The following is a 27,544-nucleotide window of genomic DNA, read 5'->3' as shown; positions in this document are numbered from 1 at the left end:
AGTAAGTTTAGTGAATTTTCCTACAGTTTAACTTCTTCAAGGTGGAAAATGGAAAGGTCTCTAAGCAAAAAGGAAAAAGCAATGATTCTATCTACTGTCTTTTGCAAAACAGCAAAGCATGGACTCATACAAATACAAAATAATAAAACACATGCTAATTTTTCTATTAGCAAAATCATAAATATAAGCTAAAAAGTTTCAAAGTAGAAATACACTGGCAGCAGTGGGATTTGAACCCACGCCTCCAAAGAGACTGGAGCCTAATTCCAGCGCCTTAGACCACTCGGCCATGCTACCTTTAACAGCATGATTTTTACGATTCCTTATCTTAACTGAAAACCGCAAAATTATACAAATACAAAAGATTAAATCACGTTAATTTGCATGTTAGCAAAATCATAAGAATAAGTACAAAAACATTTCAAGACCGCATAATACTGGCAGCAGTGGGATTAAAGCATATGCTAATTTTGTATGTTAGCATAATTATAAGAATAAGATAACAAGGTTTAACATAGCATAATGTCCTAGAATAGTCTGTTTAATCGCCGCATACTCACAGTTCCCCTGAGGGTCCATAGCTCTATAGGCTTCAGCAGCTCCACCCTCTAAGAACCCCACAAGATGTCGAACTCGCTCCCTTTCCGGGACTTCCATTAATCAACACTGATGCTCAAAGTCCTGGAAGAAGCCCTCAATGTCGCCTGCAGCCTCATTAAAGGGCTTAAAGTCTTTGTGGGACACTCTGGGGAGTTCCCTCATGGTGGGTGCTGAGGTTACAGTCTGTCTGGAGCTTCTAGCTGCTTCCAAAGCGATCTGCTCCAGCAATGCCATCTCCTGAGCTCTGTGAATGGCCTTCCTCTTATCGTCTATGGTGGCCTCTTCTCCCAGAAATGCCAACTCCTCCTCGTACCACACAACCCACTGACTTTTTTGGGTATTTACCTCCGGCTGCAGTCTTTCCTCCATTTGCTGTGAGGATCCTTCCTCAGTGTCATCTTGCAGGCGAACTCCTTCCAAAGCCTCAATTAGCTGCTCCTTGGAGAGTCCTTTAAAACGGACTCCTACTTCATGGGCCTTTGTTTGTAGGTTCATCGCAGTCCAGCTCTTGTACTCTGCGGTGCTGGTTCCCAATGTTGATGGGCCTTTGTCCTCCATTCCTTCTGCTCTGATCCCACTGCTGCCAACCAGTTTGTGACGGGGTGTACAGCAGAGCAGGAAGGGACAACAGGCCGAGGGATGATCCAATGAGATTTATTAAAGCAGGGAGCATACAACATCAAATAACCATAATGTCCTTCAAGTCCACCAGAAGTCCACAATAAGCCCAAGGAAATAAACAGATCTGGAGGTGCTTTCCAGTAATCCCGCACCTGATAAACGAAACAATAGTCCTTCCACGAGTCCAACAGGACAGATTCGGGGGCACCTCCAGATAATCCTTGTGCCAGCTAACAAAGCAATGGTCCACATGAGTCCAAGGGATCCCAAAACAATCTCACGAACGACGAGATATGTCCTCAGCTCAAGTCTCATCCCGTACGCTTCCGCAGTCACAGATGGACGTGGGGTCTTGCCTCAGCTAAGAATCCCCACTCCTTCCCCTTTAAGGATCAACTCACATCTGATCTCAAAAATAAGAATGGATTATCTGAGCTCCTGGGATCCGCCCATGAAGGGGGGTAGGGGTCACACCTTCTATTCAATGGTTGGGTCCACCTGAAGATTCTAGACTGGTCGGCTCCTCTTAGTCTATCTAGTATGTACATATGACTAGCCACCTGCTGTGAGAAAGAATGGCTATTCTTCACTAGTGGTGTTGACAAACCTTAATTACATTATAGCTTAGGGCTGCAAATATTGGGGGAAGGAGACATATTGTTACAGGTGAACTCCCAGCACAAGAAAATACATAAATTACAGCTAATAGAAACCAGAGAACAGTTACATACATCAAATGGCATATTATTCAAATACAGGACAGGGCAAAAGTACATATCATGACAGACATGTCTCTAAATATTAGGAAAAAAACAATAATTCTATCAACTGTTTTTATCTTAACCAGAAAGAAAACACTTAAGCAAATACAAAAGAAGATTAAAACACATGTAAGTTTGTATGTTAGTAAAATCATAAGAGTAAGTTCAAAACAATTTTCAAGCACATATCATACTGGCAGCAGTGGGATGAAAGCACATGCAAATTTTGTCTGTTTTCATAATTATAAGAATAAGATCAAAAGATTTTCAAGAACTCATACTGCTGAGTCATACTCAGCATGATTAAGTAGGCTTCCTTAGAGTAAGTGAAGTACATTTGACAACATTTAAAATTAGTGCATGTTGGAAAAAGGGCATGTCTCTAAACATTAGGAAAAACCAATGATTCTATCAACGGTCTTTATCTTAACCGAAAACCGAAAAATCATACAAATACAAAAGAAGATTAGATCACATGCTAATTTGCATGTTAGCAAAATCATAAGAATAAGTACAAAAACATTTCAAGACCTCATAATACTGGCAGCAGTGGGATTAAAGCATATGCTAATTTTGTATGTTAGCATAGTTATAAGAATAAGATAAAAAGGTTTTAAGGAACTCTTACTACTGGCAGCAGTGGGATTTGAACCTACAGGTCTGTTGTAAAATGGTTAAGTCTCTAAACAATAGGAAAAACCAATGATTCTATCAACTGTCTTTTCCTAAACAGAAATCCACACACTCATGCAAATACAAAATCATAAGAATTAGATCAAAAGGTTCTGAAGACCTACTGGCAGCAGTGGGATTTGAACCCACGCCTCTGAAGAGACTGGAGCCTTAATCCAGCGCCTTAGACCGCTCGGCCATGCTAAATTTAGCAGCATGATTTTTAAGATTCCTTATCTTAACTGAAAACCACAAAATTATACAAATACAAAAGATTAAATCACATGTTAATTTGCATGTTAGCAAAATCATAAGAATAAGTACAAAAACATTTCAAGACCGCATAATACTGGCAGCAGTGGGATTAAAGCATATGCTAATTTTGTATATTAGCGTATGTATAAGAATAAGATAAAAAGGTTTTAAGGAACTCTTACTACTGGCAGCAGTGGGATTTAAACCTACAGGTCTGTTGTAAAATGGTTAAGTCTCTAAACAATAGGAAAAAACAATGATTCTATCAACTGTCTTTTCCTAAACAGAAACCCACACACTCATGCAAATACAAAATCATTTGAATTAGATCAAAATGTTCTGAAGTGCAGCAGTGGGATTTGAACCCACGCCTCTGAAGAGACTGGAGCCTTGATCCAGCGCCTTAGACCGCTCGGCCATGCTACCTTAATATACTATATGAAAAAAGCTTTCTTAGAGTAAGTTTAGTGAATTTTCCTACAGTTTAACTTCTTCAAGGTGGAAAATGGAAAGGTCTCTAAGCAAAAAGGAAAAAGCAATGATTCTATCTACTGTCTTTTGCAAAACAGCAAAGCATGGACTCATACAAATACAAAATAATAAAACACATGCTAATTTTTCTATTAGCAAAATCATAAATATAAGCTAAAAAGTTTCAAAGTAGAAATACACTGGCAGCAGTGGGATTTGAACCCACGCCTCCAAAGAGACTGGAGCCTAATTCCAGCGCCTTAGACCACTCGGCCATGCTACCTTTAACAGCATGATTTTTACGATTCCTTATCTTAACTGAAAACCGCAAAATTATACAAATACAAAAGATTAAATCACGTTAATTTGCATGTTAGCAAAATCATAAGAATAAGTACAAAAACATTTCAAGACCGCATAATACTGGCAGCAGTGGGATTAAAGCATATGCTAATTTTGTATGTTAGCATAATTATAAGAATAAGATAACAAGGTTTAACATAGCATAATGTCCTAGAATAGTCTGTTTAATCGCCGCATACTCACAGTTCCCCCGAGGGTCCATAGCTCTATAGGCTTCAGCAGCTCCACCCTCTAAGAACCCCACAAGATGTCGAACTCGCTCCCTTTCCGGGACTTCCATTAATCAACACTGATGCTCAAAGTCCTGGAAGAAGCCCTCAATGTCGCCTGCAGCCTCATTAAAGGGCTTAAAGTCTTTGTGGGACACTCTGGGGAGTTCCCTCATGGTGGGTGCTGAGGTTACAGTCTGTCTGGAGCTTCTAGCTGCTTCCAAAGCGATCTGCTCCAGCAATGCCATCTCCTGAGCTCTGTGAATGGCCTTCCTCTTATCGTCTATGGTGGCCTCTTCTCCCAGAAATGCCAACTCCTCCTCGTACCACACAACCCACTGACTTTTTTGGGTATTTACCTCCGGCTGCAGTCTTTCCTCCATTTGCTGTGAGGATCCTTCCTCAGTGTCATCTTGCAGGCGAACTCCTTCCAAAGCCTCAATTAGCTGCTCCTTGGAGAGTCCTTTAAAACGGACTCCTACTTCATGGGCCTTTGTTTGTAGGTTCATCGCAGTCCAGCTCTTGTACTCTGCGGTGCTGGTTCCCAATGTTGATGGGCCTTTGTCCTCCATTCCTTCTGCTCTGATCCCACTGCTGCCAACCAGTTTGTGACGGGGTGTACAGCAGAGCAGGAAGGGACAACAGGCCGAGGGATGATCCAATGAGATTTATTAAAGCAGGGAGCATACAACATCAAATATCCATAATGTCCTTCAAGTCCACCAGAAGTCCACAATAAGCCCAAGGAAATAAACAGATCTGGAGGTGCTTTCCAGTAATCCCGCACCTGATAAACGAAACAATAGTCCTTCCACGAGTCCAACAGAACAGATTCGGGGGCACCTCCAGATAATCCTTGTGCCAGCTAACAAAGCAATGGTCCACATGAGTCCAAGGGATCCCAAAACAATCTCACGAACGACGAGATATGTCCTCAGCTCAAGTCTCATCCCGTACGCTTCCGCAGTCACAGATGGACGTGGGGTCTTGCCTCAGCTAAGAATCCCCACTCCTTCCCCTTTAAGGATCAACTCACATCTGATCTCAAAAATAAGAATGGATTATCTGAGCTCCTGGGATCCGCCCATGAAGGGGGGTAGGGGTCACACCTTCTATTCAATGGTTGGGTCAACCTGAAGATTCTAGACTGGTCGGCTCCTCTTAGTCTATCAAGTATGTACATATGACTAGCCACCTGCTGTGAGAAAGAATGGCTATTCTTCACTAGTGGTGTTGACAAACCTTAATTACATTATAGCTTAGGGCTGCAAGTATTGGGGGAAGGAGACATATTGTTACAGGTGAACTCCCTGCACAAGAAAATACATAAATTACAGCTAATAGAAACCAGAGAACAGTTACATACATCAAATGGCATATTATTCAAATACAGGACAGGGCAAAAGTACATATCATGACAGACATGTCTCTAAATATTAGGAAAAAAACAATAATTCTATCAACTGTTTTTATCTTAACCAGAAAGAAAACACTTAAGCAAATACAAAAGAAGATTAAAACACATGTAAGTTTGTATGTTAGTAAAATCATAAGAGTAAGTTCAAAACAATTTTCAAGCACATATCATACTGGCAGTAGTGGGATGAAAGCACATGCAAATTTTGTCTGTTTTCATAATTATAAGAATAAGATCAAAAGATTTTCAAGAACTCATACTGCTGAGTCATACTCAGCATGATTAAGTAGGCTTCCTTAGAGTAAGTGAAGTACATTTGACAACAATTAAAATTAGTGCATGTTGGAAAAAGGGCATGTCTCTAAACATTAGGAAAAACCAATGATTCTATCAACGGTCTTTATCTTAACTGAAAACCGAAAAATCATACAAATACAAAAGAAGATTAGATCACATGCTAATTTGCATGTTAGCAAAATCATAAGAATAAGTACAAAAACATTTCAAGACCTCATAATACTGGCAGCAGTGGGATTAAAGCATATGCTAATTTTGTATGTTAACATAGTTATAAGAATAAGATAAAAAGGTTTTAAGGAACTCTTACTACTGGCAGCAGTGGGATTTGAACCTACAGGTCTGTTGTAAAATGGTTAAGTCTCTAAACAATAGGAAAAACCAATAATTCTATCAACTGTCTTTTCCTAAACAGAAATCCACACACTCATGCAAATACAAAATCATAAGAATTAGATCAAAAGGTTCTGAAGACCTACTGGCAGCAGTGGGATTTGAACCAACGCCTCTGAAGAGACTGGAGCCTTAATCCAGTGCCTTAGACCGCTCGGCCATACTACCTTTAGCAGCATGATTTTTAAGATTCCTTATCTTAACTGAAAACCACTAAATTATACAAATACAAAAGATTAAATCACATGTTAATTTGCATGTTAGCAAAATCATAAGAATAAGTACAAAAACATTTCAAGACCGCATAATACTGGCAGCAGTGGGATTAAAGCATATGTTAATTTTGTATGTTAGCGTATGTATAAGAATAAGATAAAAAGGTTTTAAGGAACTCTTACTACTGGCAGCAGTGGGATTTAAACCTACAGGTCTGTTGTAAAATGGTTAAGTCTCTAAACAATAGGAAAAAACAATGATTCTATCAACTGTCTTTTCCTAAACAGAAACCCACACACTCATGCAAATACAAAATCATTTGAATTAGATCAAAATGTTCTGAAGACCTACTGGCAGCAGTGGGATTTGAACCCACGCCTCTGAAGAGACTGGAGCCTTAATCCAGCGCCTTAGACCGCTCGGCCATGCTACCTTAATATACTACATGAAAAAAGCTTCCTTAGAGTAAGTTTAGTGAATTTTCCTACATTTTAACTTCTTCAAGGTGGAAAATGGATAGGTCTCTAAGCAAAAAGGAAAAACCAATGATTCTATCTACTGTCTTTTGCAAAACAGCAAAGCATGGACTCATACAAATACAAAATAATAAAACACATGCTAATTTTTCTATTAGCAAAATCATAAATATAAGCTAAAAAGTTTCAAAGTAAAAATACACTGGCAGCAGTGGGATTTGAACCCACGCCTCCAAAGAGACTGGAGCCTAAATCCAGCGCCTTAGACCACTCGGCCATGCTACCTTTAACAGCATGATTTTTACGATTCCTTATCTTAACTGAAAACCGCAAAATTATACAAATACAAAAGATTAAATCACATGTTAATTTGCATGTTAGCAAAATCATAAGAATAAGTACAAAAACATTTCAAGACCGCATAATACTGGCAGCAGTGGGATTAAAGCATATGCTAATTTTGTATATTAGCGTATGTATAAGAATAAGATAAAAAGGTTTTAAGGAACTCTTACTACTGGCAGCATTGGGATTTAAACCTACAGGTCTGTTGTAAAATGGTTAAGTCTCTAAACAATAGGAAAAAACAATGATTCTATCAACTGTCTTTTCCTAAACAGAAACCCACACACTCATGCAAATACAAAATCATTTGAATTAGATCAAAATGTTCTAAAGACCTACTGGCAGCAGTGGGATTTGAACCCACGCCTCTGAAGAGACTGGAGCCTTAATCCAGCGCCTTAGACCGCTCGGCCATGCTACCCTAATATACTACATAAAGAAAGCTTCCTTAGAGTAAGTTTAGTGAATTTTCCTACATTTTAACTTCTTCAAGGTGGAAAATGGATAGGTCTCTAAGCAAAAAGCAATGATTCTATCTACTGTCTTTTGCAAAACAGCAAAGCATGGACTCATACAAATACAAAATAATAAAACACATGCTAATTTTTCTATTAGCAAAATCATAAATATAAGCTAAAAAGTTTCAAAGTAGAAATACACTGGCAGCAGTGGGATTTGAACCCATGCCTCCAAAGAGACTGGAGCCTAAGTCCAGCGCCTTAGACCACTCGGCCATGCTACCTTTAACAGCATGATTTTTACGATTCCTTATCTTAACTGAAAACCGCAAAATTATACAAATACAAAAGATTAAATCACATGTTAATTTGCATGTTAGCAAAATCATAAGAATAAGTACAAAAACATTTCAAGACCGCATAATACTGGCAGCAGTGGGATTAAAGCATATGCTAATTTTGTATGTTAGCATAATTATAAGAATAAGATAACAAGGTTTAACATAGCATAATGTTCTAGAATAGTCTGTTTAATCGCCGCATACTCACAGTTCCCCCGAGGGTCCATAGCTCTATAGGCTTCAGCAGCTCCACCCTCTAAGAACCCCACAAGATGTCGAACTCGCTCCCTTTCCGGGACTTCCATTAATCAACACTGATGCTCAAAGTCCTGGAAGAAGCCCTCAATGTCGCCTGCAGCCTCATTAAAGGGCTTAAAGTCTTTGTGGGACACTCTGGGGAGTTCCCTCATGGTGGGTGCTGAGGTTACAGTCTGTCTGGAGCTTCTAGCTGCTTCCAAAGCGATCTGCTCCAGCAATGCCATCTCCTGAGCTCTGTGAATGGCCTTCCTCTTATCGTCTATGGTGGCCTCTTCTCCCAGAAATGCCAACTCCTCCTCGTACCACACAACCCACTGACTTTTTTGGGTATTTACCTCCGGCTGCAGTCTTTCCTCCATTTGCTGTGAGGATCCTTCCTCAGTGTCATCTTGCAGGCGAACTCCTTCCAAAGCCTCAATTAGCTGCTCCTTGGAGAGTCCTTTAAAATGGACTCCTACTTCATGGGCCTTTGTTTGTAGGTTCATCGCAGTCCAGTTCTTGTACTCTGCGGTGCTGGTTCCCAATGTTGATGGGCCTTTGTCCTCCATTCCTTCTGCTCTGATCCCACTGCTGCCAAACAGTTTGTGACGGGGTGTACAGCAGAGCAGGAAGGGACAACAGGCCGAGGGATGATCCAATGAGATTTATTAAAGCAGGGAGCATACAACATCAAATATCCATAATGTCCTTCAAGTCCACCAGAAGTCCACAATAAGCCCAAGTAAATAAACAGATCTGGAGGTGCTTTCCAGTAATCCCGCACCCGATAAACGAAACAATAGTCCTTCCACGAGTCCAACAGAACAGATTCGGGGGCACCTCCAGATAATCCTTGTGCCAGCTAACAAAGCAATAGTCCACATGAGTCCAAGGGATTCCAAAACAATCTCACGAACGACGAGATATGTCCTCAGCTCAAGTCTCATCCCGTACGCTTCCGCAGTCACAGATGGACGTGGGGTCTTGCCTCAGCTAAGAATCCCCACTCCTGAAGATTCTAGACTGGTCGGCTCCTCTTAGTCTATCTAGTATGTACATATGACTAGCCACCTGCTGTGAGAAAGAATGGCTATTCTTCACTAGTGGTGTTGACAAACCCTAATTACATTATAGCTTAGGGCTGCAAGTATTGGGGGAAGGAGACATATTGTTACAGGTGAACTCCCTGCACAAGAAAATACATAAATTACAGCTAATAGAAACCAGAGAACAGTTACATACATCAAATGGCATATTATTCAAATACAGGACAGGGCAAAAGTACATATCATGACAGACATGTCTCTAAATATTAGGAAAAAAACAATAATTCTATCAACTGTTTTTATCTTAACCAGAAAGAAAACACTTAAGCAAATACAAAAGAAGATTAAAACACATGTAAGTTTGTATGTTAGTAAAATCATAAGAGTAAGTTCAAAACAATTTTCAAGCACATATCATACTGGCAGTAGTGGGATGAAAGCACATGCAAATTTTGTCTGTTTTCATAATTATAAGAATAAGATCAAAAGATTTTCAAGAACTCATACTGCTGAGTCATACTCAGCATGATTAAGTAGGCTTCCTTAGAGTAAGTGAAGTACATTTGACAACATTTAAAATTAGTGCATGTTGGAAAAAGGGCATGTCTCTAAACATTAGGAAAAACCAATGATTCTATCAACGGTCTTTATCTTAACCGAAAACCGAAAAATCATACAAATACAAAAGAAGACTAGATCACATGCTAATTTGCATGTTAGCAAAATCATAAGAATAAGTAGAAAAACATTTCAAGACCTCATAATACTGGCAGCAGTGGGATTAAAGCATATGCTAATTTTGTATGTTAACATAGTTATAAGAATAAGATAAAAAGGTTTTAAGGAACTCTTACTACTGGCAGCAGTGGGATTTGAACCTACAGGTCTGTTGTAAAATGGTTAAGTCTCTAAACAATAGGAAAAACCAATAATTCTATCAACTGTCTTTTCCTAAACAGAAATCCACACACTCATGCAAATACAAAATCATAAGAATTAGATCAAAAGGTTCTGAAGACCTACTGGCAGCAGTGGGATTTGAACCCACGACTCTGAAGAGACTGGAGCCTTAATCCAGCGCCTTAGACCGCTCGGCCATGCTACCTTTAGCAGCATGATTTTTAAGATTCCTTATCTTAACTGAAAACCACAAAATTATACAAAGACAAAAGATTAAATCACATGTTAATTTGCATGTTAGCAAAATCATAAGAATAAGTACAAAAACATTTCAAGACCGCATAATACTGGCAGCAGTGGGATTAAAGCATATGTTAATTTTGTATGTTAGCGTATGTATAAGAATAAGATAAAAAGGTTTTAAGGAACTCTTACTACTGGCAGCAGTGGGATTTAAACCTACAGGTCTGTTGTAAAATGGTTAAGTCTCTAAACAATAGGAAAAAACAATGATTCTATCAACTGTCTTTTCCTAAACAGAAACCCACACACTCATGCAAATACAAAATCATTTGAATTAGATCAAAATGTTCTGAAGACCTACTGGCAGCAGTGGGATTTGAACCCACGCCTCTGAAGAGACTGGAGCCTTAATCCAGCGCCTTAGACCGCTCGGCCATGCTACCTTAATATACTACATGAAAAAAGCTTCCTTAGAGTAAGTTTAGTGAATTTTCCTACATTTTAACTTCTTCAAGGTGGAAAATGGATAGGTCTCTAAGCAAAAAGGAAAAACCAATGATTCTATCTACTGTCTTTTGCAAAACAGCAAAGCATGGACTCATACAAATACAAAATAATAAAACACATGCTAATTTTTCTATTAGCAAAATCATAAATATAAGCTAAAAAGTTTCAAAGTAAAAATACACTGGCAGCAGTGGGATTTGAACCCACGCCTCCAAAGAGACTGGAGCCTAAATCCAGCGCCTTAGACCACTCGGCCATGCTACCTTTAACAGCATGATTTTTACGATTCCTTATCTTAACTGAAAACCGCAAAATTATACAAATACAAAAGATTAAATCACATGTTAATTTGCATGTTAGCAAAATCATAAGAATAAGTACAAAAACATTTCAAGACCGCATAATACTGGCAGCAGTGGGATTAAAGCATATGCTAATTTTGTATATTAGCGTATGTATAAGAATAAGATAAAAAGGTTTTAAGGAACTCTTACTACTGGCAGCATTGGGATTTAAACCTACAGGTCTGTTGTAAAATGGTTAAGTCTCTAAACAATAGGAAAAAACAATGATTCTATCAACTGTCTTTTCCTAAACAGAAACCCACACACTCATGCAAATACAAAATCATTTGAATTAGATCAAAATGTTCTAAAGACCTACTGGCAGCAGTGGGATTTGAACCCACGCCTCTGAAGAGACTGGAGCCTTAATCCAGCGCCTTAGACCGCTCGGCCATGCTACCCTAATATACTACATAAAGAAAGCTTCCTTAGAGTAAGTTTAGTGAATTTTCCTACATTTTAACTTCTTCAAGGTGGAAAATGGATAGGTCTCTAAGCAAAAAGCAATGATTCTATCTACTGTCTTTTGCAAAACAGCAAAGCATGGACTCATACAAATACAAAATAATAAAACACATGCTAATTTTTCTATTAGCAAAATCATAAATATAAGCTAAAAAGTTTCAAAGTAGAAATACACTGGCAGCAGTGGGATTTGAACCCATGCCTCCAAAGAGACTGGAGCCTAAGTCCAGCGCCTTAGACCACTCGGCCATGCTACCTTTAACAGCATGATTTTTACGATTCCTTATCTTAACTGAAAACCGCAAAATTATACAAATACAAAAGATTAAATCACATGTTAATTTGCATGTTAGCAAAATCATAAGAATAAGTACAAAAACATTTCAAGACCGCATAATACTGGCAGCAGTGGGATTAAAGCATATGCTAATTTTGTATGTTAGCATAATTATAAGAATAAGATAACAAGGTTTAACATAGCATAATGTTCTAGAATAGTCTGTTTAATCGCCGCATACTCACAGTTCCCCCGAGGGTCCATAGCTCTATAGGCTTCAGCAGCTCCACCCTCTAAGAACCCCACAAGATGTCGAACTCGCTCCCTTTCCGGGACTTCCATTAATCAACACTGATGCTCAAAGTCCTGGAAGAAGCCCTCAATGTCGCCTGCAGCCTCATTAAAGGGCTTAAAGTCTTTGTGGGACACTCTGGGGAGTTCCCTCATGGTGGGTGCTGAGGTTACAGTCTGTCTGGAGCTTCTAGCTGCTTCCAAAGCGATCTGCTCCAGCAATGCCATCTCCTGAGCTCTGTGAATGGCCTTCCTCTTATCGTCTATGGTGGCCTCTTCTCCCAGAAATGCCAACTCCTCCTCGTACCACACAACCCACTGACTTTTTTGGGTATTTACCTCCGGCTGCAGTCTTTCCTCCATTTGCTGTGAGGATCCTTCCTCAGTGTCATCTTGCAGGCGAACTCCTTCCAAAGCCTCAATTAGCTGCTCCTTGGAGAGTCCTTTAAAATGGACTCCTACTTCATGGGCCTTTGTTTGTAGGTTCATCGCAGTCCAGTTCTTGTACTCTGCGGTGCTGGTTCCCAATGTTGATGGGCCTTTGTCCTCCATTCCTTCTGCTCTGATCCCACTGCTGCCAAACAGTTTGTGACGGGGTGTACAGCAGAGCAGGAAGGGACAACAGGCCGAGGGATGATCCAATGAGATTTATTAAAGCAGGGAGCATACAACATCAAATATCCATAATGTCCTTCAAGTCCACCAGAAGTCCACAATAAGCCCAAGTAAATAAACAGATCTGGAGGTGCTTTCCAGTAATCCCGCACCCGATAAACGAAACAATAGTCCTTCCACGAGTCCAACAGAACAGATTCGGGGGCACCTCCAGATAATCCTTGTGCCAGCTAACAAAGCAATAGTCCACATGAGTCCAAGGGATTCCAAAACAATCTCACGAACGACGAGATATGTCCTCAGCTCAAGTCTCATCCCGTACGCTTCCGCAGTCACAGATGGACGTGGGGTCTTGCCTCAGCTAAGAATCCCCACTCCTGAAGATTCTAGACTGGTCGGCTCCTCTTAGTCTATCTAGTATGTACATATGACTAGCCACCTGCTGTGAGAAAGAATGGCTATTCTTCACTAGTGGTGTTGACAAACCCTAATTACATTATAGCTTAGGGCTGCAAGTATTGGGGGAAGGAGACATATTGTTACAGGTGAACTCCCTGCACAAGAAAATACATAAATTACAGCTAATAGAAACCAGAGAACAGTTACATACATCAAATGGCATATTATTCAAATACAGGACAGGGCAAAAGTACATATCATGACAGACATGTCTCTAAATATTAGGAAAAAAACAATAATTCTATCAACTGTTTTTATCTTAACCAGAAAGAAAACACTTAAGCAAATACAAAAGAAGATTAAAACACATGTAAGTTTGTATGTTAGTAAAATCATAAGAGTAAGTTCAAAACAATTTTCAAGCACATATCATACTGGCAGTAGTGGGATGAAAGCACATGCAAATTTTGTCTGTTTTCATAATTATAAGAATAAGATCAAAAGATTTTCAAGAACTCATACTGCTGAGTCATACTCAGCATGATTAAGTAGGCTTCCTTAGAGTAAGTGAAGTACATTTGACAACATTTAAAATTAGTGCATGTTGGAAAAAGGGCATGTCTCTAAACATTAGGAAAAACCAATGATTCTATCAACGGTCTTTATCTTAACCGAAAACCGAAAAATCATACAAATACAAAAGAAGACTAGATCACATGCTAATTTGCATGTTAGCAAAATCATAAGAATAAGTAGAAAAACATTTCAAGACCTCATAATACTGGCAGCAGTGGGATTAAAGCATATGCTAATTTTGTATGTTAACATAGTTATAAGAATAAGATAAAAAGGTTTTAAGGAACTCTTACTACTGGCAGCAGTGGGATTTGAACCTACAGGTCTGTTGTAAAATGGTTAAGTCTCTAAACAATAGGAAAAACCAATAATTCTATCAACTGTCTTTTCCTAAACAGAAATCCACACACTCATGCAAATACAAAATCATAAGAATTAGATCAAAAGGTTCTGAAGACCTACTGGCAGCAGTGGGATTTGAACCCACGACTCTGAAGAGACTGGAGCCTTAATCCAGCGCCTTAGACCGCTCGGCCATGCTACCTTTAGCAGCATGATTTTTAAGATTCCTTATCTTAACTGAAAACCACAAAATTATACAAAGACAAAAGATTAAATCACATGTTAATTTGCATGTTAGCAAAATCATAAGAATAAGTACAAAAACATTTCAAGACCGCATAATACTGGCAGCAGTGGGATTAAAGCATATGTTAATTTTGTATGTTAGCGTATGTATAAGAATAAGATAAAAAGGTTTTAAGGAACTCTTACTACTGGCAGCAGTGGGATTTAAACCTACAGGTCTGTTGTAAAATGGTTAAGTCTCTAAACAATAGGAAAAAACAATGATTCTATCAACTGTCTTTTCCTAAACAGAAACCCACACACTCATGCAAATACAAAATCATTTGAATTAGATCAAAATGTTCTGAAGACCTACTGGCAGCAGTGGGATTTGAACCCACGCCTCTGAAGAGACTGGAGCCTTAATCCAGCGCCTTAGACCGCTCGGCCATGCTACCTTAATATACTACATGAAAAAAGCTTCCTTAGAGTAAGTTTAGTGAATTTTCCTACATTTTAACTTCTTCAAGGTGGAAAATGGATAGGTCTCTAAGCAAAAAGGAAAAACCAATGATTCTATCTACTGTCTTTTGCAAAACAGCAAAGCATGGACTCATACAAATACAAAATAATAAAACACATGCTAATTTTTCTATTAGCAAAATCATAAATATAAGCTAAAAAGTTTCAAAGTAAAAATACACTGGCAGCAGTGGGATTTGAACCCACGCCTCCAAAGAGACTGGAGCCTAAATCCAGCGCCTTAGACCACTCGGCCATGCTACCTTTAACAGCATGATTTTTACGATTCCTTATCTTAACTGAAAACCGCAAAATTATACAAATACAAAAGATTAAATCACATGTTAATTTGCATGTTAGCAAAATCATAAGAATAAGTACAAAAACATTTCAAGACCGCATAATACTGGCAGCAGTGGGATTAAAGCATATGCTAATTTTGTATATTAGCGTATGTATAAGAATAAGATAAAAAGGTTTTAAGGAACTCTTACTACTGGCAGCATTGGGATTTAAACCTACAGGTCTGTTGTAAAATGGTTAAGTCTCTAAACAATAGGAAAAAACAATGATTCTATCAACTGTCTTTTCCTAAACAGAAACCCACACACTCATGCAAATACAAAATCATTTGAATTAGATCAAAATGTTCTAAAGACCTACTGGCAGCAGTGGGATTTGAACCCACGCCTCTGAAGAGACTGGAGCCTTAATCCAGCGCCTTAGACCGCTCGGCCATGCTACCCTAATATACTACATAAAGAAAGCTTCCTTAGAGTAAGTTTAGTGAATTTTCCTACATTTTAACTTCTTCAAGGTGGAAAATGGATAGGTCTCTAAGCAAAAAGCAATGATTCTATCTACTGTCTTTTGCAAAACAGCAAAGCATGGACTCATACAAATACAAAATAATAAAACACATGCTAATTTTTCTATTAGCAAAATCATAAATATAAGCTAAAAAGTTTCAAAGTAGAAATACACTGGCAGCAGTGGGATTTGAACCCATGCCTCCAAAGAGACTGGAGCCTAAGTCCAGCGCCTTAGACCACTCGGCCATGCTACCTTTAACAGCATGATTTTTACGATTCCTTATCTTAACTGAAAACCGCAAAATTATACAAATACAAAAGATTAAATCACATGTTAATTTGCATGTTAGCAAAATCATAAGAATAAGTACAAAAACATTTCAAGACCGCATAATACTGGCAGCAGTGGGATTAAAGCATATGCTAATTTTGTATGTTAGCATAATTATAAGAATAAGATAACAAGGTTTAACATAGCATAATGTTCTAGAATAGTCTGTTTAATCGCCGCATACTCACAGTTCCCCCGAGGGTCCATAGCTCTATAGGCTTCAGCAGCTCCACCCTCTAAGAACCCCACAAGATGTCGAACTCGCTCCCTTTCCGGGACTTCCATTAATCAACACTGATGCTCAAAGTCCTGGAAGAAGCCCTCAATGTCGCCTGCAGCCTCATTAAAGGGCTTAAAGTCTTTGTGGGACACTCTGGGGAGTTCCCTCATGGTGGGTGCTGAGGTTACAGTCTGTCTGGAGCTTCTAGCTGCTTCCAAAGCGATCTGCTCCAGCAATGCCATCTCCTGAGCTCTGTGAATGGCCTTCCTCTTATCGTCTATGGTGGCCTCTTCTCCCAGAAATGCCAACTCCTCCTCGTACCACACAACCCACTGACTTTTTTGGGTATTTACCTCCGGCTGCAGTCTTTCCTCCATTTGCTGTGAGGATCCTTCCTCAGTGTCATCTTGCAGGCGAACTCCTTCCAAAGCCTCAATTAGCTGCTCCTTGGAGAGTCCTTTAAAATGGACTCCTACTTCATGGGCCTTTGTTTGTAGGTTCATCGCAGTCCAGTTCTTGTACTCTGCGGTGCTGGTTCCCAATGTTGATGGGCCTTTGTCCTCCATTCCTTCTGCTCTGATCCCACTGCTGCCAAACAGTTTGTGACGGGGTGTACAGCAGAGCAGGAAGGGACAACAGGCCGAGGGATGATCCAATGAGATTTATTAAAGCAGGGAGCATACAACATCAAATATCCATAATGTCCTTCAAGTCCACCAGAAGTCCACAATAAGCCCAAGTAAATAAACAGATCTGGAGGTGCTTTCCAGTAATCCCGCACCCGATAAACGAAACAATAGTCCTTCCACGAGTCCAACAGAACAGATTCGGGGGCACCTCCAGATAATCCTTGTGCCAGCTAACAAAGCAATAGTCCACATGAGTCCAAGGGATTCCAAAACAATCTCACGAACGACGAGATATGTCCTCAGCTCAAGTCTCATCCCGTACGCTTCCGCAGTCACAGATGGACGTGGGGTCTTGCCTCAGCTAAGAATCCCCACTCCTGAAGATTCTAGACTGGTCGGCTCCTCTTAGTCTATCTAGTATGTACATATGACTAGCCACCTGCTGTGAGAAAGAATGGCTATTCTTCACTAGTGGTGTTGACAAACCCTAATTACATTATAGCTTAGGGCTGCAAGTATTGGGGGAAGGAGACATATTGTTACAGGTGAACTCCCTGCACAAGAAAATACATAAATTACAGCTAATAGAAACCAGAGAACAGTTACATACATCAAATGGCATATTATTCAAATACAGGACAGGGCAAAAGTACATATCATGACAGACATGTCTCTAAATATTAGGAAAAAAACAATAATTCTATCAACTGTTTTTATCTTAACCAGAAAGAAAACACTTAAGCAAATACAAAAGAAGATTAAAACACATGTAAGTTTGTATGTTAGTAAAATCATAAGAGTAAGTTCAAAACAATTTTCAAGCACATATCATACTGGCAGTAGTGGGATGAAAGCACATGCAAATTTTGTCTGTTTTCATAATTATAATAATAAGATCAAAAGATTTTCAAGAACTCATACTGCTGAGTCATACTCAGCATGATTAAGTAGGCTTCCTTAGAGTAAGTGAAGTACATTTGACAACATTTAAAATTAGTGCATGTTGGAAAAAGGGCATGTCTCTAAACATTAGGAAAAACCAATGATTCTATCAACGGTCTTTATCTTAACCGAAAACCGAAAAATCATACAAATACAAAAGAAGATTAGATCACATGCTAATTTGCATGTTAGCAAAATCATAAGAATAAGTAGAAAAACATTTCAAGACCTCATAATACTGGCAGCAGTGGGATTAAAGCATATGCTAATTTTGTATGTTAACATAGTTATAAGAATAAGATAAAAAGGTTTTAAGGAACTCTTACTACTGGCAGCAGTGGGATTTGAACCTACAGGTCTGTTGTAAAATGGTTAAGTCTCTAAACAATAGGAAAAACCAATAATTCTATCAACTGTCTTTTCCTAAACAGAAATCCACACACTCATGCAAATACAAAATCATAAGAATTAGATCAAAAGGTTCTGAAGACCTACTGGCAGCAGTGGGATTTGAACCCACGACTCTGAAGAGACTGGAGCCTTAATCCAGCGCCTTAGACCGCTCGGCCATGCTACCTTTAGCAGCATGATTTTTAAGATTCCTTATCTTAACTGAAAACCACAAAATTATACAAAGACAAAAGATTAAATCACATGTTAATTTGCATGTTAGCAAAATCATAAGAATAAGTACAAAAACATTTCAAGACCGCATAATACTGGCAGCAGTGGGATTAAAGCATATGCTAATTTTGTATATTAGCGTATGTATAAGAATAAGATAAAAAGGTTTTAAGGAACTCTTACTACTGGCAGCAGTGGGATTTAAACCTACAGGTCTGTTGTAAAATGGTTAAGTCTCTAAACAATAGGAAAAAACAATGATTCTATCAACTGTCTTTTCCTAAACAGAAACCCACACACTCATGCAAATACAAAATCATTTGAATTAAATCAAAATGTTCTAAAGACCTACTGGCAGCAGTGGGATTTGAACCCACGCCTCTGAAGAGACTGGAGCCTTAATCCAGCGCCTTAGACCGCTCGGCCATGCTACCTTTAGCAGCATGATTTTTAAGATTCCTTATCTTAACTGAAAACCACAAAATTATACAAAGACAAAAGATTAAATCACATGTTAATTTGCATGTTAGCAAAATCATAAGAATAAGTACAAAAACATTTCAAGACCGCATAATACTGGCAGCAGTGGGATTAAAGCATATGCTAATTTTGTATATTAGCGTATGTATAAGAATAAGATAAAAAGGTTTTAAGGAACTCTTACTACTGGCAGCAGTGGGATTTAAACCTACAGGTCTGTTGTAAAATGGTTACGTCTCTAAACAATAGGAAAAAACAATGATTCTATCAACTGTCTTTTCCTAAACAGAAACCCACACACTCATGCAAATACAAAATCATTTGAATTAGATCAAAATGTTCTAAAGACCTACTGGCAGCAGTGGGATTTGAACCCACGCCTCTGAAGAGACTGGAGCCTTAATCCAGCGCCTTAGACCGCTCGGCCATGCTACCCTAATATACTACATAAAGAAAGCTTCCTTAGAGTAAGTTTAGTGAATTTTCCTACATTTTAACTTCTTCAAGGTGGAAAATGGGTAGGTCTCTAAGCAAAAAGCAATGATTCTATCTACTGTCTTTTGCAAAACAGCAAAGCATGGACTCATACAAATACAAAATAATAAAACACATGCTAATTTTTCTATTAGCAAAATCATAAATATAAGCTAAAAAGTTTCAAAGTAGAAATACACTGGCAGCAGTGGGATTTGAACCCATGCCTCCAAAGAGACTGGAGCCTAAGTCCAGCGCCTTAGACCACTCGGCCATGCTACCTTTAACAGCATGATTTTTACGATTCCTTATCTTAACTGAAAACCGCAAAATTATACAAATACAAAAGATTAAATCACATGTTAATTTGCATGTTAGCAAAATCATAAGAATAAGTACAAAAACATTTCAAGACCGCATAATTCTGGCAGCAGTGGGATTAAAGCATATGCTAATTTTGTATGTTAGCATAATTATAAGAATAAGATAACAAGGTTTAACATAGCATAATGTTCTAGAATAGTCTGTTTAATCGCCGCATACTCACAGTTCCCCCGAGGGTCCATAGCTCTATAGGCTTCAGCAGCTCCACCCTCTAAGAACCCCACAAGATGTCGAACTCGCTCCCTTTCCGGGACTTCCATTAATCAACACTGATGCTCAAAGTCCTGGAAGAAGCCCTCAATGTCGCCTGCAGCCTCATTAAAGGGCTTAAAGTCTTTGTGGGACACTCTGGGGAGTTCCCTCATGGTGGGTGCTGAGGTTACAGTCTGTCTGGAGCTTCTAGCTGCTTCCAAAGCGATCTGCTCCAGCAATGCCATCTCCTGAGCTCTGTGAATGGCCTTCCTCTTATCGTCTATGGTGGCCTCTTCTCCCAGAAATGCCAACTCCTCCTCGTACCACACAACCCACTGACTTTTTTGGGTATTTACCTCCGGCTGCAGTCTTTCCTCCATTTGCTGTGAGGATCCTTCCTCAGTGTCATCTTGCAGGCGAACTCCTTCCAAAGCCTCAATTAGCTGCTCCTTGGAGAGTCCTTTAAAACGGACTCCTACTTCATGGGCCTTTGTTTGTAGGTTCATCGCAGTCCAGCTCTTGTACTCTGCGGTGCTGGTTCCCAATGTTGATGGGCCTTTGTCCTCCATTCCTTCTGCTCTGATCCCACTGCTGCCAAACAGTTTGTGACGGGGTGTACAGCAGAGCAGGAAGGGACAACAGGCCGAGGGATGATCCAATGAGATTTATTAAAGCAGGGAGCATACAACATCAAATATCCATAATGTCCTTCAAGTCCACCAGAAGTCCACAATAAGCCCAAGTAAATAAACAGATCTGGAGGTGCTTTCCAGTAATCCCGCACCCGATAAACGAAACAATAGTCCTTCCACGAGTCCAACAGAACAGATTCGGGGGCACCTCCAGATAATCCTTGTGCCAGCTAACAAAGCAATAGTCCACATGAGTCCAAGGGATTCCAAAACAATCTCACGAACGACGAGATATGTCCTCAGCTCAAGTCTCATCCCGTACGCTTCCGCAGTCACAGATGGACGTGGGGTCTTGCCTCAGCTAAGAATCCCCACTCCTGAAGATTCTAGACTGGTCGGCTCCTCTTAGTCTATCTAGTATGTACATATGACTAGCCACCTGCTGTGAGAAAGAATGGCTATTCTTCACTAGTGGTGTTGACAAACCTTAATTACATTATAGCTTAGGGCTGCAAGTATTGGGGGAAGGAGACATATTGTTACAGGTGAACTCCCTGCACAAGAAAATACATAAATTACAGCTAATAGAAACCAGAGAACAGTTACATACATCAAATGGCATATTATTCAAATACAGGACAGGGCAAAAGTACATATCATGACAGACATGTCTCTAAATATTAGGAAAAAAACAATAATTCTATCAACTGTTTTTATCTTAACCAGAAAGAAAACACTTAAGCAAATACAAAAGAAGATTAAAACACATGTAAGTTTGTATGTTAGTAAAATCATAAGAGTAAGTTCAAAACAATTTTCAAGCACATATCATACTGGCAGTAGTGGGATGAAAGCACATGCAAATTTTGTCTGTTTTCATAATTATAAGAATAAGATCAAAAGATTTTCAAGAACTCATACTGCTGAGTCATACTCAGCATGATTAAGTAGGCTTCCTTAGAGTAAGTGAAGTACATTTGACAACATTTAAAATTAGTGCATGTTGGAAAAAGGGCATGTCTCTAAACATTAGGAAAAACCAATGATTCTATCAACGGTCTTTATCTTAACCGAAAACTGAAAAATCATACAAATACAAAAGAAGATTAGATCACATGCTAATTTGCATGTTAGCAAAATCATAAGAATAAGTAGAAAAACATTTCAAGACCTCATAATACTGGCAGCAGTGGGATTAAAGCATATGCTAATTTTGTATGTTAACATAGTTATAAGAATAAGATAAAAAGGTTTTAAGGAACTCTTACTACTGGCAGCAGTGGGATTTGAACCTACAGGTCTGTTGTAAAATGGTTAAGTCTCTAAACAATAGGAAAAACCAATAATTCTATCAACTGTCTTTTCCTAAACAGAAATCCACACACTCATGCAAATACAAAATCATAAGAATTAGATCAAAAGGTTCTGAAGACCTACTGGCAGCAGTGGGATTTGAACCCACGCCTCTGAAGAGACTGGAGCCTTAATCCAGCGCCTTAGACCGCTCGGCCATGCTACCTTTAGCAGCATGATTTTTAAGATTCCTTATCTTAACTGAAAACCACAAAATTATACAAAGACAAAAGATTAAATCACATGTTAATTTGCATGTTAGCAAAATCATAAGAATAAGTACAAAAACATTTCAAGACCGCATAATACTGGCAGCAGTGGGATTAAAGCATATGCTAATTTTGTATATTAGCGTATGTATAAGAATAAGATAAAAAGGTTTTAAGGAACTCTTACTACTGGCAGCAGTGGGATTTAAACCTACAGGTCTGTTGTAAAATGGTTACGTCTCTAAACAATAGGAAAAAACAATGATTCTATCAACTGTCTTTTCCTAAACAGAAACCCACACACTCATGCAAATACAAAATCATTTGAATTAGATCAAAATGTTCTAAAGACCTACTGGCAGCAGTGGGATTTGAACCCACGCCTCTGAAGAGACTGGAGCCTTAATCCAGCGCCTTAGACCGCTCGGCCATGCTACCCTAATATACTACATAAAGAAAGCTTCCTTAGAGTAAGTTTAGTGAATTTTCCTACATTTTAACTTCTTCAAGGTGGAAAATGGATAGGTCTCTAAGCAAAAAGCAATGATTCTATCTACTGTCTTTTGCAAAACAGCAAAGCATGGACTCATACAAATACAAAATAATAAAACACATGCTAATTTTTCTATTAGCAAAATCATAAATATAAGCTAAAAAGTTTCAAAGTAGAAATACACTGGCAGCAGTGGGATTTAAACCCATGCCTCCAAAGAGACTGGAGCCTAAGTCCAGCGCCTTAGACCACTCGGCCATGCTACCTTTAACAGCATGATTTTTACGATTCCTTATCTTAACTGAAAACCGCAAAATTATACAAATACAAAAGATTAAATCACATGTTAATTTGCATGTTAGCAAAATCATAAGAATAAGTACAAAAACATTTCAAGACCGCATAATACTGGCAGCAGTGGGATTAAAGCATATGCTAATTTTGTATGTTAGCATAATTATAAGAATAAGATAACAAGGTTTAACATAGCATAATGTTCTAGAATAGTCTGTTTAATCGCCGCATACTCACAGTTCCCCCGAGGGTCCATAGCTCTATAGGCTTCAGCAGCTCCACCCTCTAAGAACCCCACAAGATGTCGAACTCGCTCCCTTTCCGGGACTTCCATTAATCAACACTGATGCTCAAAGTCCTGGAAGAAGCCCTCAATGTCGCCTGCAGCCTCATTAAAGGGCTTAAAGTCTTTGTGGGACACTCTGGGGAGTTCCCTCATGGTGGGTGCTGAGGTTACAGTCTGTCTGGAGCTTCTAGCTGCTTCCAAAGCGATCTGCTCCAGCAATGCCATCTCCTGAGCTCTGTGAATGGCCTTCCTCTTATCGTCTATGGTGGCCTCTTCTCCCAGAAATGCCAACTCCTCCTCGTACCACACAACCCACTGACTTTTTTGGGTATTTACCTCCGGCTGCAGTCTTTCCTCCATTTGCTGTGAGGATCCTTCCTCAGTGTCATCTTGCAGGCGAACTCCTTCCAAAGCCTCAATTAGCTGCTCCTTGGAGAGTCCTTTAAAACGGACTCCTACTTCATGGGCCTTTGTTTGTAGGTTCATCGCAGTCCAGCTCTTGTACTCTGCGGTGCTGGTTCCCAATGTTGATGGGCCTTTGTCCTCCATTCCTTCTGCTCTGATCCCACTGCTGCCAAACAGTTTGTGACGGGGTGTACAGCAGAGCAGGAAGGGACAACAGGCCGAGGGATGATCCAATGAGATTTATTAAAGCAGGGAGCATACAACATCAAATATCCATAATGTCCTTCAAGTCCACCAGAAGTCCACAATAAGCCCAAGTAAATAAACAGATCTGGAGGTGCTTTCCAGTAATCCCGCACCCGATAAACGAAACAATAGTCCTTCCACGAGTCCAACAGAACAGATTCGGGGGCACCTCCAGATAATCCTTGTGCCAGCTAACAAAGCAATAGTCCACATGAGTCCAAGGGATTCCAAAACAATCTCACGAACGACGAGATATGTCCTCAGCTCAAGTCTCATCCCGTACGCTTCCGCAGTCACAGATGGACGTGGGGTCTTGCCTCAGCTAAGAATCCCCACTCCTGAAGATTCTAGACTGGTCGGCTCCTCTTAGTCTATCTAGTATGTACATATGACTAGCCACCTGCTGTGAGAAAGAATGGCTATTCTTCACTAGTGGTGTTGACAAACCTTAATTACATTATAGCTTAGGGCTGCAAGTATTGGGGGAAGGAGACATATTGTTACAGGTGAACTCCCTGCACAAGAAAATACATAAATTACAGCTAATAGAAACCAGAGAACAGTTACATACATCAAATGGCATATTATTCAAATACAGGACAGGGCAAAAGTACATATCATGACAGAGACAGACATGTCATTTAGAGACAGACATGTCTCTAAATATTAGGAAAAAAACAATAATTCTATCAACTGTTTTTATCTTAACCAGAAAGAAAACACTTAAGCAAATACAAAAGAAGATTAAAACACATGTAAGTTTGTATGTTAGTAAAATCATAAGAGTAAGTTCAAAACAATTTTCAAGCACATATCATACTGGCAGTAGTGGGATGAAAGCACATGCAAATTTTGTCTGTTTTCATAATTATAAGAATAAGATCAAAAGATTTTCAAGAACTCATACTGCTGAGTCATACTCAGCATGATTAAGTAGGCTTCCTTAGAGTAAGTGAAGTAACATAGTAACATAGTAACATAGTTAGTAAGGCCGAAAAAAGACATTTGTCCATCCAGTTCAGCCTATATTCCATCATAATAAATACCCAGATCTACGTCCTTCTACAGAACCTAATAATTGTATGATACAATATTGTTCTGCTCCAGGAAGACATCCAGGCCTCTCTTGAACCCCAAAGTACATTTGACAACATTTAAAATTAGTGCATGTTGGAAAAAGGGCATGTCTCTAAACATTAGGAAAAACCAATGATTCTATCAACGGTCTTTATCTTAACCGAAAACTGAAAAATCATACAAATACAAAAGAAGATTAGATCACATGCTAATTTGCATGTTAGCAAAATCATAAGAATAAGTAGAAAAACATTTCAAGACCTCATAATACTGGCAGCAGTGGGATTAAAGCATATGCTAATTTTGTATGTTAACATAGTTATAAGAATAAGATAAAAAGGTTTTAAGGAACTCTTACTACTGGCAGCAGTGGGATTTGAACCTACAGGTCTGTTGTAAAATGGTTAAGTCTCTAAACAATAGGAAAAACCAATAATTCTATCAACTGTCTTTTCCTAAACAGAAATCCACACACTCATGCAAATACAAAATCATAAGAATTAGATCAAAAGGTTCTGAAGACCTACTGGCAGCAGTGGGATTTGAACCCACGCCTCTGAAGAGACTGGAGCCTTAATCCAGCGCCTTAGACCGCTCGGCCATGCTACCTTTAGCAGCATGATTTTTAAGATTCCTTATCTTAACTGAAAACCACAAAATTATACAAAGACAAAAGATTAAATCACATGTTAATTTGCATGTTAGCAAAATCATAAGAATAAGTACAAAAACATTTCAAGACCGCATAATACTGGCAGCAGTGGGATTAAAGCATATGCTAATTTTGTATATTAGCGTATGTATAAGAATAAGATAAAAAGGTTTTAAGGAACTCTTACTACTGGCAGCAGTGGGATTTAAACCTACAGGTCTGTTGTAAAATGGTTAAGTCTCTAAACAATAGGAAAAAACAATGATTCTATCAACTGTCTTTTCCTAAACAGAAACCCACACACTCATGCAAATACAAAATCATTTGAATTAGATCAAAATGTTCTAAAGACCTACTGGCAGCAGTGGGATTTGAACCCACGCCTCTGAAGAGACTGGAGCCTTAATCCAGCGCCTTAGACCGCTCGGCCATGCTACCCTAATATACTACATAAAGAAAGCTTCCTTAGAGTAAGTTTAGTGAATTTTCCTACATTTTAACTTCTTCAAGGTGGAAAATGGATAGGTCTCTAAGCAAAAAGCAATGATTCTATCTACTGTCTTTTGCAAAACAGCAAAGCATGGACTCATACAAATACAAAATAATAAAACACATGCTAATTTTTCTATTAGCAAAATCATAAATATAAGCTAAAAAGTTTCAAAGTAGAAATACACTGGCAGCAGTGGGATTTGAACCCATGCCTCCAAAGAGACTGGAGCCTAAGTCCAGCGCCTTAGACCACTCGGCCATGCTACCTTTAACAGCATGATTTTTACGATTCCTTATCTTAACTGAAAACCGCAAAATTATACAAATACAAAAGATTAAATCACATGTTAATTTGCATGTTAGCAAAATCATAAGAATAAGTACAAAAACATTTCAAGACCGCATAATACTGGCAGCAGTGGGATTAAAGCATATGCTAATTTTGTATGTTAGCATAATTATAAGAATAAGATAACAAGGTTTAACATAGCATAATGTTCTAGAATAGTCTGTTTAATCGCCGCATACTCACAGTTCCCCCGAGGGTCCATAGCTCTATAGGCTTCAGCAGCTCCACCCTCTAAGAACCCCACAAGATGTCGAACTCGCTCCCTTTCCGGGACTTCCATTAATCAACACTGATGCTCAAAGTCCTGGAAGAAGCCCTCAATGTCGCCTGCAGCCTCATTAAAGGGCTTAAAGTCTTTGTGGGACACTCTGGGGAGTTCCCTCATGGTGGGTGCTGAGGTTACAGTCTGTCTGGAGCTTCTAGCTGCTTCCAAAGCGATCTGCTCCAGCAATGCCATCTCCTGAGCTCTGTGAATGGCCTTCCTCTTATCGTCTATGGTGGCCTCTTCTCCCAGAAATGCCAACTAGAGTTGAGCGACCTTGACCTTTTTAGAGTCGAGCCGGGTTTTGCGAAACCCGACTATGTCCAAAGTCGGGTCGAGTGAAATCGGCCGATTATGACGTAAAGTCGGGATCGACCGAAACACGAAACCCAATGCAAGTCAATGGGGCAGCATAGTCGGCAGTGAGTGGGGGCCAGGAAAACACCTAGAGTGCCCATTTTAATGTCAAAACCATCCATTCTTCTTAATGAAGCTTGTCAAGCGTAATTTACCTTATAATAATTGGAAGGCATTTGAAATTGGGGGTCATTTGGCTAAAGTTGTGGGGGGTAGGGCTGGTTCAAGTAATTAGTGGGCCCAGGAAATCTGGACCACGTCACGGCAGTGGAGCAGGGAGAGGTAAGTATTTCAACTTTGCAAGTGCTGTGAACCTGAGCAAGCAGGGGGGGCCCACTCGTTGGCATTGGCACTGGCACAGGGCCCCTCAAAGTACAGCGGTGTGTTTGCACGGCGGGGGCGCCTCCCACCGGCAGCAACACTTTTGCGTACTATGAGAGGCCCTGTGCCAGTGACGTCGCCAAC

At 39.4% G+C, this 27,544-nt stretch overlaps 22 non-coding genes across 22 annotated transcripts; all 22 read right to left on the bottom strand.

Moving 5' to 3' along the window:
- Window positions 1-215: 215 nt before the first annotated feature.
- On the bottom strand, window positions 216-297 carry TRNAL-UAG (transfer RNA leucine (anticodon UAG)). Its single transcript has one exon. It is a non-coding gene; the product is annotated as a tRNA-Leu (tRNA).
- A 3,284-nt stretch (window positions 298-3,581) lies between these two features.
- Window positions 3,582-3,663, bottom strand: TRNAL-UAG (transfer RNA leucine (anticodon UAG)). The gene has a single exon. It is a non-coding gene; the product is annotated as a tRNA-Leu (tRNA).
- A 2,963-nt stretch (window positions 3,664-6,626) lies between these two features.
- TRNAL-AAG (transfer RNA leucine (anticodon AAG)) lies at window positions 6,627-6,708 on the bottom strand. Its single transcript has one exon. It is a non-coding gene; the product is annotated as a tRNA-Leu (tRNA).
- A 246-nt stretch (window positions 6,709-6,954) lies between these two features.
- On the bottom strand, window positions 6,955-7,036 carry TRNAL-UAG (transfer RNA leucine (anticodon UAG)). Its single transcript has one exon. It is a non-coding gene; the product is annotated as a tRNA-Leu (tRNA).
- A 399-nt stretch (window positions 7,037-7,435) lies between these two features.
- Window positions 7,436-7,517, bottom strand: TRNAL-AAG (transfer RNA leucine (anticodon AAG)). Its single transcript has one exon. It is a non-coding gene; the product is annotated as a tRNA-Leu (tRNA).
- A 239-nt stretch (window positions 7,518-7,756) lies between these two features.
- TRNAL-UAG (transfer RNA leucine (anticodon UAG)) lies at window positions 7,757-7,838 on the bottom strand. Its single transcript has one exon. It is a non-coding gene; the product is annotated as a tRNA-Leu (tRNA).
- Window positions 7,839-10,682: 2,844 nt separating this feature from the next.
- Window positions 10,683-10,764, bottom strand: TRNAL-AAG (transfer RNA leucine (anticodon AAG)). The gene has a single exon. It is a non-coding gene; the product is annotated as a tRNA-Leu (tRNA).
- A 246-nt stretch (window positions 10,765-11,010) lies between these two features.
- TRNAL-UAG (transfer RNA leucine (anticodon UAG)) lies at window positions 11,011-11,092 on the bottom strand. Its single transcript has one exon. It is a non-coding gene; the product is annotated as a tRNA-Leu (tRNA).
- A 399-nt stretch (window positions 11,093-11,491) lies between these two features.
- TRNAL-AAG (transfer RNA leucine (anticodon AAG)) lies at window positions 11,492-11,573 on the bottom strand. Its single transcript has one exon. It is a non-coding gene; the product is annotated as a tRNA-Leu (tRNA).
- A 239-nt stretch (window positions 11,574-11,812) lies between these two features.
- On the bottom strand, window positions 11,813-11,894 carry TRNAL-UAG (transfer RNA leucine (anticodon UAG)). Its single transcript has one exon. It is a non-coding gene; the product is annotated as a tRNA-Leu (tRNA).
- A 2,844-nt stretch (window positions 11,895-14,738) lies between these two features.
- On the bottom strand, window positions 14,739-14,820 carry TRNAL-AAG (transfer RNA leucine (anticodon AAG)). The gene has a single exon. It is a non-coding gene; the product is annotated as a tRNA-Leu (tRNA).
- Window positions 14,821-15,066: 246 nt separating this feature from the next.
- Window positions 15,067-15,148, bottom strand: TRNAL-UAG (transfer RNA leucine (anticodon UAG)). Its single transcript has one exon. It is a non-coding gene; the product is annotated as a tRNA-Leu (tRNA).
- A 399-nt stretch (window positions 15,149-15,547) lies between these two features.
- On the bottom strand, window positions 15,548-15,629 carry TRNAL-AAG (transfer RNA leucine (anticodon AAG)). The gene has a single exon. It is a non-coding gene; the product is annotated as a tRNA-Leu (tRNA).
- Window positions 15,630-15,868: 239 nt separating this feature from the next.
- On the bottom strand, window positions 15,869-15,950 carry TRNAL-UAG (transfer RNA leucine (anticodon UAG)). Its single transcript has one exon. It is a non-coding gene; the product is annotated as a tRNA-Leu (tRNA).
- Window positions 15,951-18,794: 2,844 nt separating this feature from the next.
- Window positions 18,795-18,876, bottom strand: TRNAL-AAG (transfer RNA leucine (anticodon AAG)). The gene has a single exon. It is a non-coding gene; the product is annotated as a tRNA-Leu (tRNA).
- Window positions 18,877-19,275: 399 nt separating this feature from the next.
- On the bottom strand, window positions 19,276-19,357 carry TRNAL-AAG (transfer RNA leucine (anticodon AAG)). Its single transcript has one exon. It is a non-coding gene; the product is annotated as a tRNA-Leu (tRNA).
- A 239-nt stretch (window positions 19,358-19,596) lies between these two features.
- TRNAL-UAG (transfer RNA leucine (anticodon UAG)) lies at window positions 19,597-19,678 on the bottom strand. Its single transcript has one exon. It is a non-coding gene; the product is annotated as a tRNA-Leu (tRNA).
- Window positions 19,679-22,041: 2,363 nt separating this feature from the next.
- TRNAL-AAG (transfer RNA leucine (anticodon AAG)) lies at window positions 22,042-22,123 on the bottom strand. Its single transcript has one exon. It is a non-coding gene; the product is annotated as a tRNA-Leu (tRNA).
- A 399-nt stretch (window positions 22,124-22,522) lies between these two features.
- On the bottom strand, window positions 22,523-22,604 carry TRNAL-AAG (transfer RNA leucine (anticodon AAG)). The gene has a single exon. It is a non-coding gene; the product is annotated as a tRNA-Leu (tRNA).
- Window positions 22,605-25,494: 2,890 nt separating this feature from the next.
- On the bottom strand, window positions 25,495-25,576 carry TRNAL-AAG (transfer RNA leucine (anticodon AAG)). The gene has a single exon. It is a non-coding gene; the product is annotated as a tRNA-Leu (tRNA).
- A 399-nt stretch (window positions 25,577-25,975) lies between these two features.
- Window positions 25,976-26,057, bottom strand: TRNAL-AAG (transfer RNA leucine (anticodon AAG)). Its single transcript has one exon. It is a non-coding gene; the product is annotated as a tRNA-Leu (tRNA).
- A 239-nt stretch (window positions 26,058-26,296) lies between these two features.
- TRNAL-UAG (transfer RNA leucine (anticodon UAG)) lies at window positions 26,297-26,378 on the bottom strand. Its single transcript has one exon. It is a non-coding gene; the product is annotated as a tRNA-Leu (tRNA).
- Window positions 26,379-27,544: the final 1,166 nt, after the last annotated feature.

Source organism: Ranitomeya imitator, chromosome 4 (assembly GCF_032444005.1).
Source record: "Ranitomeya imitator isolate aRanImi1 chromosome 4, aRanImi1.pri, whole genome shotgun sequence".
Taxonomy (NCBI): Eukaryota; Metazoa; Chordata; class Amphibia; order Anura; family Dendrobatidae; genus Ranitomeya; species Ranitomeya imitator.
This window is presented reverse-complemented; position numbering and strand designations above follow the sequence as displayed.